Source organism: Elephantulus edwardii, unplaced genomic scaffold (genome assembly GCF_000299155.1).
Source record: "Elephantulus edwardii isolate Elephantulus edwardi_28Jun2011 unplaced genomic scaffold, EleEdw1.0 scaffold00020, whole genome shotgun sequence".
NCBI classification, from domain to species: domain Eukaryota; kingdom Metazoa; phylum Chordata; class Mammalia; order Macroscelidea; family Macroscelididae; genus Elephantulus; species Elephantulus edwardii.
Window position 1 is genome coordinate 17,282,515 of NW_006399770.1, and position 18,460 is coordinate 17,300,974.

The 18,460-nt window shown below is 40.3% G+C and overlaps 1 pseudogene; it reads right to left on the reverse strand.

Annotated features, from left to right (window-relative positions):
* Positions 1-115: 115 nt before the first annotated feature.
* Positions 116-13,802, reverse strand: LOC102874379 (annotated as a pseudogene).
* Positions 13,803-18,460: the final 4,658 nt, after the last annotated feature.

Genomic DNA, 18,460 nt, shown 5'->3' on the forward strand with positions numbered 1-18,460 from the left:
AATAACACAAAACCTGTCTTTGAAGGCTCTCAAGAGCCACCCGGGGGCCACAGCAGAGTGGAGGTGCAGGCATCAAGGTGGGACCCTGTGGAAACACTGGCCTACCGAGGACTGGTCAGCGATGGCTGAAGAAGCCCTGAGGGTGGTTATATTTAAATGGCTTCATCCTACTTGGACCCCTGAAAAGCTGCAGGCACATCTTCTCTTGGGGAAACTCCTTGGGCCCCTCCACGCTGTCGTCATGGCTCTAGGTCTCCAGGTAGACGTCCAGAAGCACACACAGCTGCTGTAGCTGGTTGGTCAATAGCTGGTGGCTGGTCTGGACCCCGTACAGCTCCTTGTAGCACACGTTGACCTCACTCTCCATGGCCCGAATGTTGTCATCGTTGCTGTTGGTTTTGTCCCCCTTCCAGTTCAGACAGAGCTGGAAAATGGGTGGGATAGAGGAATAGCCGGGATTCAGCACCACAGCGGCCTGGAGCTTGGCTGTGCCACTTTCAATGAGTGCCCTGTAGTAGAGACTGGTGTCCTCTGCCAGGTCCGCCTCCACGATCTCCCGGGTGAAATGCAGCTCCATGTAATCTTCAGGGGCCATCGTTACCCACTTCACCAGGCAAGAGACCACCTTGGCAGGGAAGAGGTTGTGGCAGTCACTTGTAACGGGCACGATGCCATGTTCCAGGGATGCAAATTGCTTGTGGAGGGCCAGGCGAGACTGCACCCGGGTCTTCAGCAGCTTCATGGTGGTCTCCATGTGACTGGCGCTCAGAGAGTGGTCCGCAGTCACCGTGTGCTGTGGTTGTTCTTTGGGAAAGTGGAGGCCGCCCAGCTTCTGCACCCACAGATATGGGTGGCCCAGGTCAAGGACATAGTCTCTCAAAGTCAGGATGCCAACTTTATCAAATTGCTATTGATTGGCTGGATTCGGTGTTTTCTTTCCATGGTCCCCAGGGTACAAGCAGCTCAGGACTGAGTCAGGTGACAGCAAGTCACCTGCGCTGATGGGGGTGATGAGCTCTGGCCGTCGTCACTCTGGCTTTTACGGTCATGATGTTGAGGTTCAGGAGGTAGTAGAAGGTCAGGTGAAGCACACTCTCATCTCTGCACTTGAGATCCAGCATGACCGACAGAGGGTGACTTTTCAGCAACTCCTTGCGTTTGTCATCCAGCTGAACTCCCAGCATGGGTCGCCGGCGATTCGTGGTCTGCTCTTCCACATCCGAGTCGCTCTCATCATCTTGGGAGTCCTCAGGAGGCTTGAATAGGGCCTTGGTTTCATCCACACTGCCTTGAAACAGATGAGGGAGAAAACTGTTTAAAAGGGATATGTGATTGGGTATTATTGTCATGACAGTAGTCTACATGACAAAGGCTGCATTGTAGAGTGGACCTGGGGGGAGGAAGGGTCTGTGAAACAATAGGAAAACTTTTCTTTCACTTCTCAAAGAGAGGAGTGTATTGGGGTGGGGGTGGTGGGCATGGAGGTAAATTTTCATAAGAATAAATTTTAAAAAAATGGAAGGATAGCTAGTTAGATGTGTGTAAATGAACAAATTTGAAGGGGAGGGAGGTAAGGGATATTAGAAAGAGGAAGGGTGGAAATCACTGGGATAACAGTTTAGTGGAGTGAGGTGAGTGGACTGAAGAAATAGGAAAAATTCAATGGCATTTGAGGGAACAGGGTGGTAATAAGCATAGATCAGTAGTGATTGGTTGAAGGAAACATAGTGTATATGAATAATTGTATGAAACAAAATGTAAATTAAACATTTTCTAAAATACAGTGTACATGAATGAAACACAATGTAACACATTTTTTTAATAAAGAAAAAAAAAGACATACAGCCTTGGAAATCTAATGGAGGGTAGCTATGAGTTGAAATGGACTTTAAGATACTAAGTTTGACTTGTAGCTGTGCTGTTTAGTATTGCTTTGAAGAAAGAAACCAACAAAAATTGGAAATATTACATTAATTTTTAATTTCCAAATAATTATCCTTTGACTATTGCCTAGAGTCAGATAAAGATGAGATCTTGAGTCAGCACAGTTTAATTCCACCTATGGCTCATAATCTTATAGCCATTATCTCTTAGGAAGTCATAATCGCTTTGAGCTTTGTTTTATCCATATGCTAATGCAAAACCTATACTTGGACCAAGAGGCAGTAGTCAGAACAGAGCAGGGCAACACTGCGTGGTTCAAAATTGGGAAGGGTGTACGCCAGGGGTGTGTCCTGTCTCCATACCTTTTCAACCTATATGCATAGCAGATTATCTGAGAGGCTGGGCTCTATGAGGAGAAGCGTGGCCTTAGGATTGGTGGACGATCTATCAACAATCTGCATTATGCAGATGACACAACCCTGCTCGCTGAAACTGAGGAGGACCTCATGCACTTACTGCAGAGGGTCAAGGACTGCGGCCTTCAATATGGACTGAGGCTCAATGTCAAGAAGACAAAAATTCTCACCACTGGACCAATCGGTAACATCAGGATGGATGGTGAAGAGACTGAGATTGTTCACAGCTTCAGTTTGCTCGGCTCCACGGTCAACACTCTTGGCACCAGTAGCCAGGAAATAAAAAAAACATATTGCGATAGGAAAGTCTGCAGTTAGGGGCCTCTCTAAAGTACTCAAGAGCAATGGTGTCTCTCTGGAGACTAAGGTGTGCCTGATACAGGCCATGGTCTTTGTAATCACTTGTTATGCATCATAGAGTTGGACAATGACTAGGGAGGATAGAAGGAGAATTGACGCCTTTGAGCTGTGGTGCTGGAGAAGAGTACTGAATGTACCATGGACTGCCAATAAAACAAACAGATTCATTGTAGAGACGGTTAAACCAGGCTGCTCCTTGGAGGCAAGGATTCTGGGGCTTCGCCTGACATACTTTGGACATGTTGTAAGGAGAGACAGGTCTTTGGAGAGGGACATCATGCTGGGCAGAGTGGAGGGACAGCACAGGAGGGGAAGACCTCTATGAGGTGGATTGATTCACTGACTGGGGTAATCGGGATGGGTGTGTCGGAGGCAATGAGATTGGCACAGGATAGGGCAGGGTTTAGGGCTGTTGTACATAGGGTCGCTATGAGTCGCAAATGACTTGACGGCACATAACAACAACGGTAAGAATCTGTGCTGCAATGTCAAAAGCATGTGGTTAAAAAAAAAAAAAAAAAAAAAAAAAAAAAAAAAAAAAAAAAAAAAAAAGCATGTGGTTAAAATCCACCAGCTGGATTTTAGTTTTCTTCAGGGTGATTACTGTGTCTGAAACCCTGTTGGAGGATCAGCTATAGATCAACTTCCACTCAATGGTTAACAACATCATGTAATATGCATACAATACATTATTGCAATTTCTCTTTAGTTTTTTTAATTTGTTATTATTATGTGTCATAGAGTCACATGTATATTAGCTCTGAACCCTGCCCTATCTTGAGCCATTATCATTGTCTCCAACACACCTGCCCTCATTACCCCAGTCACTGTGTGAATCCATCTCATCCAAGCTCTTCCTCTCCTGCACTGTCCCTTTTCCCTTCCAAGCAAGATGTCCTTCTCTAAGGACTAGTCTCTCAGAGAAACATGTCCAAAGTATATGAGATGGAGCTTCAAAATCTTTGCCTTCAAGGAGTAACTTGGTTTCACTCTCTCCAAGACAGATCTGGTGTTCTCTTAGTGGTTCATGGTATGTTAAATGCTCTTCTCCAGCAACACATTCAAATGCATCAATTCTGTCATCCTTATTCATTGTCACCCCCAAAATTCTGAATTAAGACATCTTGAATAATATTTTCTTTTTCCAACTACACACACATCTCTTACAACTAATATACTATGTGTTGAGACAATTACAGTCAGTCTATCTCTTCCTTTCAAAACTTTTGTCCCACATAATTTTAGACTAATAATGATGACTCCTCACCATAAGTCTCTTACTTCTAAGATATGCAGATGCAGCTCCTTCTGTCTAATATCTTCTGAAAAGTTCCCACATCTGGCTTGGGTTTTTTTCAGAGACTGACCTGTAGAAGGGAACCATCTGTTACGAGGAGTCTCTCACTAGTTCTCTTGGACAAAGGAGGAGTTAAAAACTCAGAGAAACTTGTATAAATTTGTTATTTCCACTCAAATTCTCTTGAGTCTTATATTCTGTTTTATCTCAAATAATCTATGAAAAGATAGAACAATGAATTTTTCAAAGTTTTAAATTCTAGATAGCTCTTGTTAATGCTTAAATGAACAAAATAATGAAATTATTTGGTAATTGCATGATTTTTCATCTTAATAAAATCAACTTATCTTGGAATATCTGTATATTTTATTATCAAGGAAAATTAGTTTCTTTTCTGCAGATATTACAGATATAATTAAAGAGAAATGCTCTAACAATGAAGGGAATTGTGCTCTTTGTGTTTCATTTCAGCCTCATTTACTTTTGCTCATTTAAAAATTTCAAATAAATTATTCATACTTTTTGTGCATACAGTTTCCTCTTTTAAGTACAGTACTTTGTAACATGTAATAATTGCTTATTTCTACTTAAAAACTAGAAATTACTCTTAGTTTTTAGTTAATATAGAGATATTTAATAAAACACTAAAAATGGATTATTAAGGCAACTAACATATAATTTGAATCAAACACATCAGAGGCTAGTAAATATTTTCTGATGTTTTATATTACAATATTTATAGAGATTGATTTACATAGGTTAATAGATATCCAAGTTAATGCTGTCCATACCTGTAACATCGCCAATACCAGTAATATAGAAACTCTCACTATGTTGAAACAGAATCAGTATATAAATTGACCCACCATTGGGTTTGCAAGACTATATTATGCTGTTCAAATCTATCAGCTGTTTCGAGGGGAAAAGTTGGGCAATGTCTTTCTGTGTAATTTAATGCCTCTGAAAAACCACTGGAGGATTAGCTTTGGGTTGATTCTGACTCAACGGTGCACAGTAACAACAATAACATATTATTTACACAGGAGAAAGTTGCCCATTACTCATATGTGTTTCAAATTGAAGCTGAAATAATGAAAACAAATTCATGTTTTTAAAATGTTTAAATTTCCTTCTAAAAATCAAATCCCTGAGTTCATCAAACACTTTTTCAAATGTTGTTGTTGTTTGGTGCCATCAAATAATCTATGACGACTCACAGCGACTCTTATGAACGAACGGCCTGAGCACTGTTCGTACATAGAGTTTCTGGAGGCAAGCCATTTCAGAAGTGGATGCCGCTCCTGCTTCCAGGCTTGTTTTAGTCGAGAAGTTCCAGCCAACACTGTCCACCATGGGTACCCATTACCACGACTGGCACATCACTGTCACAGTCTTCAGCATCATAGCAACCACAAGTTACCTCTGTACTACAAGGCACAAACCAGTGCTTTACTACCTAGAAGAATGGTCGACAGGAAAACAATTTGAACTTGGTCGAGGGCTGCAGAAAGTCACAGATTGCAGAAAAAAAATTTGGGTTTGACACTTCCAACAATGGACTCAAATAAAATTTACAAAATACTATAGTGTCTCCACAAAAATAAGACTGACGTTCCAATTACAAAATGGACAAAGGACATAAAAATACCCATCACCAAGGATGATATTTGGATGACCAACAAAGTCAGGAAGAAATGTTAAAATAGCCAGCAGTCAGATTCAAATCAACACAATGAAATACCTCTCAACACCAGCACCAATAGCAAATTTAACAGGACAATATACAATAAATGTTGCTGAACGTGTAGATAGATGGGAATTCTCATACACTGTTGGTGGGATTGTAAAATGGTACCACCACTCTGGAAGGTAGTCTTGCATTTCCTCACAAAGGTGAAAATAGAAATCCCATATGACTCAGCTATTCTACTGTTAGGAATATGCCTGAAGGAAATCATAGCTGAAACACAACTGTAGGTGTGTACACTTGTATATTTTCATTGCAGTTTATTCCACAACATCAAGAAGATGAAAAATACAAATGCTCAATAACAAATGAACAAATAGAGAAATTGTGGTGCATTCATGCAATGTAATACTATGCAGCTCAAAAAAAGTTATGAAATATTCATAAGATACTACACACATGGGAAAGCCTAGGAGGTATTATGCTGAGTGACATACCTCAGTCACAAACGGACAAATACTGCATAAGACCACTATTATGACAATAGGAATATAACTGAGCAAGATAAGTACAAACATTCAAAATAGGAAGGGGAAAGGGAGTTCAAGAAAGGAAGGGATAAAACACTAAGATCAGAGATTAGCATGTGGATTGGGGGGATGAAGGACTAGGAAAGGTACACTGGACACTTGAAGGTACATAGTGATAAAAGCATAAATAAGTAGTTATTAATCATATAAAATACAATATATATGAAGCAGGATGGATGGTGAAGAGATTGAGATTGTTTACAGCTTTAGTTTGCTTGGCTCCACAGTCAACACTCTTGGCACTAGCAGCCAGGAAATTAAAAGATGTATTGTGATGGGAAAGTCTGCTATTGGGGACCTCTCCAAAGTACTGAAGAGCAATGGTGTCTCTCTGGAGACTAAGGTGCACCTTATACAGTCCATGGTTACAATCACTTAAAAACGCAAAAAAGAAAATAAAAAGACCAAAAGAAATATCACAAGAGATTCTGAAACTTGCTCTTCAATTAGAGAAGCTTAAGCAAAAAAGGGGTTTTTTTTGTTGTTGTTGTTGTGGTGGTGGTGTACCGTTGATTTGAAACTGACCCATAGATGACCCTCTAGTGGCTTTTAGAGGCAGTAATCCCATGGGAGGAGATTGCGCATCTTTCTCCCATAAACTAGAAATTATTATGTAAGAGAGTTCAAAGGGCAGACAAGTCAAGAAAATAAAGCAAAATTATAAAACCAAAATTTGCAGACCTAGAGTTAGTAAACCAAAAGAAAAGAACACACTGGCAATTCACAAATGAAAAGAACTAAAATAATTCAAGCCTCAAGTTGCAATACTAAAGAATTTTATGGACAATATATTGAATGTTACAAGAAGCATCAAAAGAATATAGAAGGAATACACACAGGTGACTGTGTATTAAAAATACGTTATTGATGAGTAATAATACATAGGATGTGATTAAGAATCAATGATATTGATGGAAGATGTCCTAGTTGCACCTAAAATAAAGGGGAAGGGGAGGAAGAAGACGCTACAGGAATTGATGGCATATCAAATGAGGTGTTTCAGCTACCTGGCAAAGTTACTGGAAAAGATTATTTATTTTTTTCTCAGTACAAAGTGTATCAGGGACCTGGTTGTAAAGCCCAAAATCATAAAGGCCATAAGAGACAAACTAGGATCAGCTTATGAAGAGGATAAAATTGATGAAGTGAACCTCCTAAAGAGCAAATCCCTGTGCACATCAAAAACATTTTCCAACAGAGTGAAAAGAAAACCTACTGACTGGGAAATACATTTGGCAATATCATTTTAGACAAGGGTCTCATATCAAAAGTTTACAGAATCCTACAGGGACTTCTGTTTTTGGACATGTTGTGAGGAAAGACCGGTCCTTGGAGAAGGACATTATGCTTGGGAGGGTGGAGGGACGTGCAGGAGGGGAAGGCCCAGGCCCTCTATGAGGTGGATTGATTCAGTGACTGGGATAATCGGGATGGGAGTGTCAGAGACAGTGCGATTGGCATAGGACAGAGCAGAGTTTAGGGCTGTTATGCATAGGGTCGCTATGAGTTGCAAGCGAATCGATGGCACATAACAACAACAACAACAACAACAACAACAGGGCCTTCATAAGAAAAAGGCTGATAATACAATTACAAAATGGCAAAGGACATGAAAAGACTTTTCACAGAGGAAGATGTCCGAATGGTCAACAGACATATTCCATATGACTCAGCTTTTCCACCACTTGGAATATACCCTCAGAAAATGAGGACTGAGGCACAAATGGAGGATGCAAACAGGAGTAATGATTTTGAAAATTACTACCTAACATGGTAGGAACTGGAAAGCAGTAAAGAATAAATAATATTTAATATTGTATAAGACCATTATTGTAGAAATAGAAAGATAACTAGTAAAATGTGTATGAAGATCCAATGGTGGGAGTAGAAAAAAGGGTGAGAATGGTGAGTAATCATAGAGTCTCACAATTTGATGGGTAGAGGGAGGGGTGGGTACAGAAAATGGGAAAGATAAGTGTGAAAAATACTGTGTACACAGTTTGCAAGTAAACCAATATGCAATAATTTTATTTAAATTTTTAAAAAAGAAACTGATTTGATGATGAAATACTTGTTTTTGTTAATTTTTTGACACATCTTTTATTGTCTTCAAATCATAAATTGCATGTAACTCAACTCATTGATGCATATAACTCATTGTCCTTGGATCAGAAAGGATTCATAGTTGATATTCCAGCAGATTTTAGGAGGTTGTAAATCCCATGGCAAGAGATTACCAATTTTTCTCCCACAGAGCCACTGTTGGACTCGAACCAGCAGTTAGCAGCATATCTCTCTATGGACTACACCACTAGAGTGCCACAGTGACTAAAAGAACTGCATTAAAGAATATACCAGGAATGATGATAGGTTTTTCATTAACTACCTAACCAACCAGTATCTATTTAATGATAACATTGAACTGAACAACCTGCGATATCTCTTAACACGTTGCCACAAATAACGGCAAAATGTGTTTCTAAGCACAGTGGTCAATTTAAATGTGTGCGGCAATGTGTTACATAACTTAAGCCAATACTAATTAAAAATTGACTATTTATTTCATTAATTATAGGTAGGATGTGCTATAATTTCTATAAACATGGATATAAATAAGTTTCTAAGCTACAAAGTAAAAGCGTGTGCTAGGTACTTGCACTTTACCCAAAAACATGTGGCCCACGCACAATTGAAAAAAAATAATTTTGCCTGTGTCAATGGAGAAATCACTGTTAGAATATTCTCTACAGAATTTCAGTCATTGTTAGAACATTATGTACAGATTTAAATTTGTAAGACTTTTTCATAGCGTGTGTATATGTATACTATGGTATCCTTTCCTGAAGCTGGTACATGGGATTTGGCCATGCACCCTTCTAAATGAGAGACAGACAACAGCACAAAGGCATTTAACTCCAAGTATCATGGCAAGTTTTGGCCAACCTTGAGGAAAATAGGAATCTCAGAACAATTGATCGTGCTTATGCGAAATCTATACTTGTACCAGGAAGTAATCCTCAGGGAAACACTGCATGGTTCAAAATCAGGAAAGGAGTCAATCAGGTATATATCTTGTCTCCATACCTTTTCAATTATATGAAGAACAGATCATTCAGGAAGCAGGACTTTAGGAGGAGGAATAAAATAAAGATTGGAGGAAGATTCCTCAACAACCTACGTTATGCAGATGACACAACCTTGCTTGCTGAAACTGAAGATGACCAGAAATTCTTACTGCAGAAGGTCAAGGACTGTAGTATTAAATATGCATTGAAGCTTAACATATAGAAGATAAAAATTCTCATACCTGGGCCAATTGGTAGTACCATGATAGATGGAGAAGATTTTGAGATTGTTAACAATTACAGTTTTCTCACTCCACACTCTACACTCAAGACACCAGCAGTCAGGAAATCAAAAGACAAATTGCATTGGTAAAATTTGCTGTCAGGGACCTCTCCAGAGTGCTGAAAAGCAACTATGTCAGTCTAGAGACTAAGGTTCTCCTGATGCAGTATAGTCTTCTATATTACTTGTTTTGCTTCAGAGAGCTAGACAATAACAAAAGAAGTATCGATACCTTTGAATTGTGGTGCTGGAGAAGAGTCTTGAACATATCATGGACTGTAAAGAAAACAAACAGGTCTGTCATGAAGGGGGTGAAATAAAGTTTCACCTTGGATGCTTGAATTTTAAAGTTCAATCTTACATACTTTAGGCAAATGGCAAGAAGGGACTGGACCTTGGAGAAGAATGTCATTCCTCAGATGAGATGGAATGATACAGTAATTGGTACAATAGGGGTTGATGTGTCACAATTAGTGAGACTGACTCAGGACTCGGCAGGGTTCAGCGTTCCTGTATATAAGATTGCTATAGATTGTAGGTGACTCCACAGCTCATAACAACAAGAAAATTGAAGGTACGTTGATGTGATGATGACTCAAACATTGTCACTGTCTGTTCGCCAGCAACTTAACAGCAACATCCTGATAGGGTAAGCAACATAGAAGTACACCACTGTGGGAGAGGATCAGAGAGTCAATCCAGCTCAATTTTATTGGGATCTGCAGTGCACTATTTCCATACCTTTTCAACCTGTATGCAGAGCAGATTATCCGAGAGGCTGGCCTCTATGAGGAGAAGCATGGAGTTAGGATTGGTGGACGATCTATCAACAATCTGCGTTATACACATGACACAACTTTGCTCGCTGAAACTGAGGAGGACCTCATGCACTTACTGCAGAGGGTCAAGGACTGCGACCTTCAATATGGACTGAGGCTCAATGTCAAGAAGACAAAAATTCTCACCACTGGACCAATCGGTAGCATCAGGATGGATGGTGAAAAGATTGAGATTGTTCACAGCTTCAGTTTGCTCGGCTCCACAGTCAACACTCTTGGCACCAAGTAGCCAGGAAATAAAAAAACGTTTTGCGATGCGAAAGTCTGCGGTTAGGGATCTCCAAAATACTCAAGAGCAACAGTGTCTCTCTGGATACTAAGGTCTGCCTGATACAGGCCATGGTTTTTGCAATCACTTGTTATGCATCAGAGAGCTGTACAATGACTAGGGAGGATAGAAGGAGAATTGACGCCTTTGAGCTGTGGTGCTGGAGAAGAGTATTGAATGTACCATGGACTGCCAAGAAAACAAACAGATTCATCGTAGAGAGGATTAAACCAGTCTGCTCCTTGGAGGCAAGGATTCTGGGGCTTCGTCTGACATACTTTGGACATGTTGTAAGGAGACACAGGTCTTTAGAGAGGGACATCATGCTGGGTAGAGTAGAGGGACAGCGCAGGAGGGGAAGACCCTCTATGAGGTGGATTGACTCAGTGACTGGGGTAATCGGGATGGGTGTGTCAGAGGCAATGAGATTGGTACAGGATAGAGCACGGTTTAGGGCTGTTGTACATAGGGTCGCTATGAGTCGCAGACAACTCGACGGCACATAACAACAACAACAGCAGTGCACTTATATAGGGACCGGTAAGCAGAAAGACAGGATAGGATGAGCTTAAAGACGTGGGACATGTGGATTGGTTAGGACAACCTCAGCCTTTTGCAGACCACTCCCAAATCACCAGACGTGTTGGCCATCTTCCCAGGTGGTGAGTTTTCTCAAACAGCCAAACACAGGGGAGCTTTCTCTACCATATTAAAGGCTGTTGGGAGCCTTGCACTTATCTGGAGCGTAGGCAATCTGTCCTGGCCAGAGGCCCTCCTTTCCTCCCCAACAACAAAACATGCTATCTCAAACAATTTGAAAATATTTTTCTTTACTAAAATTTTTCTTTACTTAAAAATTGTATATTATCAAAGTAAAGCTCATTTTCCTATTAATATCATAGGATGGGTCTAACCATTCACATTTCCACTGCTCTTACGTGCATAAATTTTGGTTATCATAGATTAGTTAGATACCATCAGTATTCTGGAAGGTTCAAATTTTTGTTACCATAATAATGTGAGTATTACAAACAAATATTTATTGTTATCAGTGACTAATTTTACTACTTTATTTGGAGTCTGTTATTGACTGGTTTGTTCTTAGTTATCTTTAAGAAGATTCATGATGATTTCAGGTATACAAAGCAGAATTTCTCTGTGAAGTTGTCAGTGCTGTGCCTTTCAAAACTATATAGTCCTGTGTTCTGAAGAAGTCTCTTTATGTAAAGATTTACAACCATAAAAAACCTTTGGCAGCAATTATACAGTGGACTATGAATTGGAACTCTCTTTTTTTCTTTCTTTCTTTTTTTTTTTATTGGGAAAAACATATTGGGGGTACAAGGAGGTGAGGGTTGGAAGCAGAAGGGTTAGGATGGGCAGGGATGCAGTTGGAGAGCTGCAGAAATTGGTTGGTGGGGGGAACAGGTGAAGGAAATGAAAATGATCCAGTGGGGACAAGATACTACAGGAAAATTACAAACATTTTCCAATGGTAATTAAATCAACTGTCTTATTGATTTGGGAACTGGATTCTGACTCTCTGGCTTCTTCATGTTGAACAGGGGTGTTGATGTGAAGGGGGAAAGGGAGGACACTTTATCACCTTACTGGTGAACTTGGGTTAAGGCTGCTTGCCTTCTTGTTCTGTTAGAAGATATTTTCCTGTAATTTGCTCCCCTCTGGACTGCAAAGTGTTTTCCCAGGTGGGTCCAGTGGGGATGGCTTGTTGAACCCAGAGGCTCCATCCTCCTTTGCTTCTTTAACTGCCAGTTGTATTTCCCTTTTGTCACTGGCACTGGGTTCAGGGTCAGGTCTGAAGTAAAACTCAGTGGTAAGGTTACATATAGGAAAGTGAGCAAACCTAGAAAGAACTAACTTGTGAGTTACAAATAGAGGGGTTTTGGAGGTGTTGCTTTCAGGTTTACTGGGGGAGAGGGTGTTAGAAAGTAGCCTAGATAAAATTCTCTGGATACCCTAGGCATTTTTTTTCCTACCCACGGGTCAGATGGCACAATCTGGGGCCTGAGGAGCTCACCCTGAGGGCCATGACGGCTCACCCCGAGCCAAGGGCGGAGGACAGCCCGCCCCGGGCAGAGGGCCGTGATGGCTCGCCCCAACTTGAGGGCCGAGGGCAGCCTGCCCCGGGCAGAGGGCCCTGATGACTCACCCCGAGCCGAGGGCCGAAGACAGCCCATCCCGAGCAGGGCAACATTCCCCCCCCACCCCCGCCATGGGCTGGCTGGTACACTCCTCTCTAATTGTCCCAACCCCAATCTGGTCCCCTCACCTGACCAAGCACTGTGTGGCCAGGGACAGCATCTCCAATTCCAGCACCACCACTTTTACCCTCGCCCATAACTGGTCATACTATAATTTGAAGTAGGTGTCACTGCCCTACCCCTTTATGAATAGCAAAGGGAACCTGAAAATTGTGAACAGGCTCCCCCCAGGTCTAAACATCTTTTGGTAGAAGCATTCAACAGATCAAAATATGTGGTGCATTTAGGATGTCAGTCCTCTTGGACATGCTGCCACTGTTAAGTGTTATCAAGTAGACAACTCAGTGACATTCAACAATCCATTGTATAGGTGATCATCTTCTCTGGTTTTCCAAGGAAAACCAAACCTGCAGTGGGCGGGGCACACATCCCCCCCACGGGCAGCGGGGCGTGTGACTTATCTTCTGTGTAGGAGGCTGGCAGGGGCGCACCATCCCCCAGCACAGGTGACTGGCGGGCGCTCGCCATCTCCCAAACAGGTGGCTGGCGGGTGGGCAACTTCTCTCGGCAGGAGGGCATCATCTCTCGGTGGGTGCGTGCCATCTTGTGCATGGGCAGCCGGTGGGGGGGTGGGTGCACACTATCCCCTAGCATGGGTGGCCAGTGGGCACACATCATCTCACGTGCCAGTGGCATGCGGCGCTCACCATCTCCCCGTGCGGGTGGCCACCGGGTACGTGCCATCTCCCAAGTTTCATCTCCCACACGGGCAGCTGGCAGGCATGCGTCATCATGCGCACAGGCAGCAGGCGTGTTCGCGCCATCCCCCCACGCAGGTGGCTGCCGGGCAAGTGCCATCTTCCATGCAGGTGGCCGGCGGGCACAAGCCATCTGCGGCACGTCATCTCTCACACAGGCAGCTGGCAGTCGTGCTTCATCTCATGCTCAGGAGGCCAGTGGCTGCCCGCTCCCCTGCTGCCGCCATCTTGGCTCCAAGAATTCTCCCCAGAACAAGTCCACTTTGCTGCAGTGTAGCGGCTCCGCTGCACCAGTCCTGGGGAGGCCCGGTGCCCACTCTGAATTCGAACTTTCTTGATGACAATAAGTTTTTGTCTTTTAGGTATTCATAGGTCTGTATAAGAAATAGTTGAGCAAAGGATTGTTGATGAAGGCCTCACTCAAAAGATTTTAGATAGGTAGTCAGATAAAATGAAAGATGAATAAAGATATGTTGTTGTTGTTGTTATGTGCCATCAACTTTCTTGTGACTCATAGTGACCCTATGTACAACAGCCCTAAACTCTGCTCTATCCCTTGCCAATCTCATTGTCTCTGATAACACCTATACCCATTACCCCAGTGACCAAATCAATCCACTGTATCGAGAGTCTTCTCTCCTGCGCCATCCCTTCACCATCCCAAACATGATGTTCCTCTTCAAGGACTGGTCCCTCTTTGCAACATGTCCAATGTATGCCAGACAAATCTTCAGAATCCTGGCCTCCAAGGAGCAGGCTTGCTTCACCTACTTCAGGACGAACTAGTTTGTTCCCCTAGAAGTCCATGGTATATTCAATACTCTTCTCCAGCACCACAATTCAAAGGCATCAACTTTCCTTCTATCATCTCTAGTCATTGTCCATCTCCCTGAAGCATAGTGAGTAATGGCAAAGACTATGGCCTGTATCAGGCGCACCTTAGTCTCCTGACTGACATATTGATCCTCAGTACCTTGGAGAGGTATATGACAGAAGACTTCTCCAATGCAATTCATCTTTTAATTTCTTGGCTGCTGGTACCAAGAATGTTGGTTGCAGAGTCAAGCAAACTAAAGCTATCAACAATCTCAATCTCTTCACCTTCTGTCATGATGATGCCAGTCTGTCCAGTGGTGCGAATCTTTGTTCTTGACATTGAGCTTCAATCTATATTAAAGGCTGCAGTCCTTGACTTCGTGCAGCAAGCACTTCAGGTCCTCCTTAGTTTCAGCAAGCAGGATTTTGTCATCTGCATAACGCAGATTGTTGATAGATGATGATTATATTATGAAGATATTACAAAAGGAGCAACAGCAGAGAAATTATCACAATAAAAGAACACTTGGAGATACTTCTGGCAGTGAATTTATGAAGGATAAAATGTTAGAAGTTGATTCAAATATTAATAAAAAATGTGCCAAGTCATAGCAAACTTGTTTGTTCCATGATGTGAATTATACAAAGAGAAGAACAAAGTATGACTTAAAACTAGGTAAGTTGTTTTGTGTTGTTGCTGTTGTTTTTCATCCAGCACAATGTTTTGTCACTATTTCCAATGTTTTAAATTCCTTTATTTTTTAAATATTGATGTCCCTGAGTAGTGCATAGAGTTCATAATTTCAACTACATACTGAAATGTTGCAAATTTAAGACCACTCAAAAGATCTTCAGGAGAAAGGAAGGCCTGGTAATATTTCTAAATTAGAAATACCAAATTTTAAAATCCTGTGGTGCATTGTCTTACTGTAACAAACATTGGATCATTATAATTTGCAATCAACTCCAGAATACTTGAATTTAAAGATATATGCATACATTTTCTTTCATTTCCCTATGCTTTTGTAGAAAATTTTTTTAGAAAGAGAGAGAACTTGTAATCTGTTGACAAAATTTTTTGAACCTTGGGAAACAAATACATTTCCCCTAGTGATTATTAATATACCTACACACATTTTACAATTTAACAATTATTTTATTGCCTAGAAAGAATATGCCATAAGAATAGCCTATAATAAAATTATTTTATTGATATACCACTGAAATATTACTAAAATAATATTATAAATACTTGAAAATTTAAATATATAACTTGAGAATGTTTTATTTTTAATGTCTTAAGTTTTTCAATTTTACCTTGATAAAACACAATTAATACTTTTGGCACCAACAGTTAGAAAATCAAAAGATGTATTGTATTAGGAAAAATGACAGTCAGAGTGCTGAAGAGAAATTGTTATTCTAGAGACTAAGGTTCTTCCTGGAAAGGTTTACACTGGGTGGGTCACTGCAGGCAAGGATTCTGAGGCTCCGTCTAACATACTTTGGACATGTCGTAAGGAGGGACTGGTCTTTGGAAAGGGATATCATGCTTCGTAGGGTGGAGGGACAGCGCAGGAGGGGAAGGCCCTCTATGAGGTGGATTGATTCAGTGACTGGGGTAATCGGGACGGGTGTATCAGAGACAGTGCGATTGGCACAGGACAGAGCAGAGTTTAGGGCTGTTGTACATAGGGTCACTATGAGTTGCAACCAAATCGGCATCACATAACAACAACAACAGAGACTAAGGTGCTTCTGATACAGGCCATAGTCTTTACAGTTATCTTCTATGCATCGGAGAGCTCAACAATGACCAAAGAAGACAGAAGAATTAATGTCCTTGAATTGTGGTGCTAGAGAAGAGTATTGAACATACTGTTGACTGCCAAGAGAACAAACGGGTTTGTTTCAGAGAGAGTGGAGGCAAGGATTTTGAAGCTATCCCATATACTTTAGGCACATGGCCAGAAAGGACTAGTCCTTCACCCGTCATTCACTAGAACGTCACCACCAGCAAAGAAAAAGCAAGTGAATACAGTGCATCCTTGGAGTCAGAGATGTTGAGCCAATCAGGCCAGGGCCTATGAAAACAGTATCCATAGGAAAAGGACATTATTTTTGGAAGGTGGAGGGACAGCGAAAAGATGAAGATCTTGGATGAGATAGTGTGACACAGTAACTGGGTTAATGAAGATAGGAGTGTGTCAGAGGCAGTGAAACTGACTCAGGAATGGCAGGGTTCAGAACTATTATGCATAGAGTCACTGTGAGTTGGAGGTGACAGTGCATAAAAACAAAAGGAACAATAATAATTCTGAATTTACTTAAAATTTATAAGAATAATCAAAGAAGTGTCCAAATATAACTTCTCATATTGAGTTGTTGATTGCCTTTGAGTCCAGCACGACTCATAGCAACTCTTTTTGAACCAAAGGCCTGAAGCCCCTCTACAACTATTGACATTTATCAAAGTTCATAGAGTTTTCGGAGGCATGTTGCTTAGGAAGCAGATGCCACTCCTGCTTCATATTCAGTAGTTTTAAAAATTGTGTTCCGTTAACTTTGTCATTCTTCTTTCTGCATTCTTTTTTCCTCTGTCTCACTTTTGATTACTGCTTTAACTCTTCCTTTGTATTACTGGATCTTGCATTTTTATCATTAAGGGTTACTTTGGTTTTTTTTAAACATTTCTTTATTGTGTAATTCTGTTGTATCCTTTTGAGTATACATGAGTTGTTTTTTTTCTTAATTTGTTTGTTTTTTTTTTGTTTCCAGTGGCACATGGAAGTGATATTGGCATCCTTAGACAACCAATTAAATGCATGTTTCATAACATTTAAATAAATGTTTACGTTAAACCTGTTTTTAAATATCTAAATTAAACCTGTTTTTTAATGCATTCATGATAAAAAATATTTTACTTTAAACAGTAAAAAAATTGCAACTACTTTCAATAATAAAAGTGTGAAAGTAAAAACTCAATGCAACAGCTTGGTATTTTGGAGATGTATAGGTGTTCTTCATTTCACAAATTTTAGTATTAAATTTTTTTTCTATTGCTCACTATTAGTGAAAACATTTGAATTTTCCTTCTCTAACAACAAGCTTTTAAATTACCTAAGCTCTGTCTTTTTCTGTATTTCTAATAATATTTTATAATTTTCTAGCCATGTAGACAAATAAACAATTATTTTCAATGTTTAAGTAACTCCTTTAGGAGATAAAAAAAAGAAATAGTGCAAGCTTCTCAACACTAAAGATGGAGCAGCTGAAAACAATGATCATTGTTTGGTCAAAGCATATTTGTTATACATCTACACATTTGTAAAGGAAAACCCAAAACTCAGCACAAACACATTTCTTTCTAACATTTTTTTTCATAGAAAGTTAAATCCCATTTGCCTCATTCCAGTTAGCACATGTTTTCACAATTTACCATTATGTTTCATTAAAGAGGAATTTATACATTATTCATTCTATTATTTTATGTAATTTATTCTTGCCTTTATTTTTCAGTGTAATACATAAGACATCATTATTTTCTTTACATTTCAGTTAAATTGCATAGCTTTGTTTTATTAAAAAATACTATCAGCACCTTTGCATATTTCATAAATTTTTTATATTTTTGTATTTTTTTCATCTCTTAAATGCTAATTTGTGTTGTTATTATCCATACTTTTTTTTTATTTAATAGTTATTCAGTCTTTACACAACCTTGAACTGCTCCCTGAACCTATCTTCTGTTTTTCCCCTTATATTATCCTATCATTGCATGTTCACATTTTCTTCTCTTTTCCATCCTAAAATTCCTTTTTTAGGAAACACATAGTCGACTGTGATTGACTTCATTGCTTCATTTTCTCATGTCTACTAAGCATATGGACACAGTTATTGTAGCAACTTCCATATTGTAATTACTTTTTTACTTAGGGTATAAGTGCAAAGAGAGTTCTCATAAAAAAAATACAT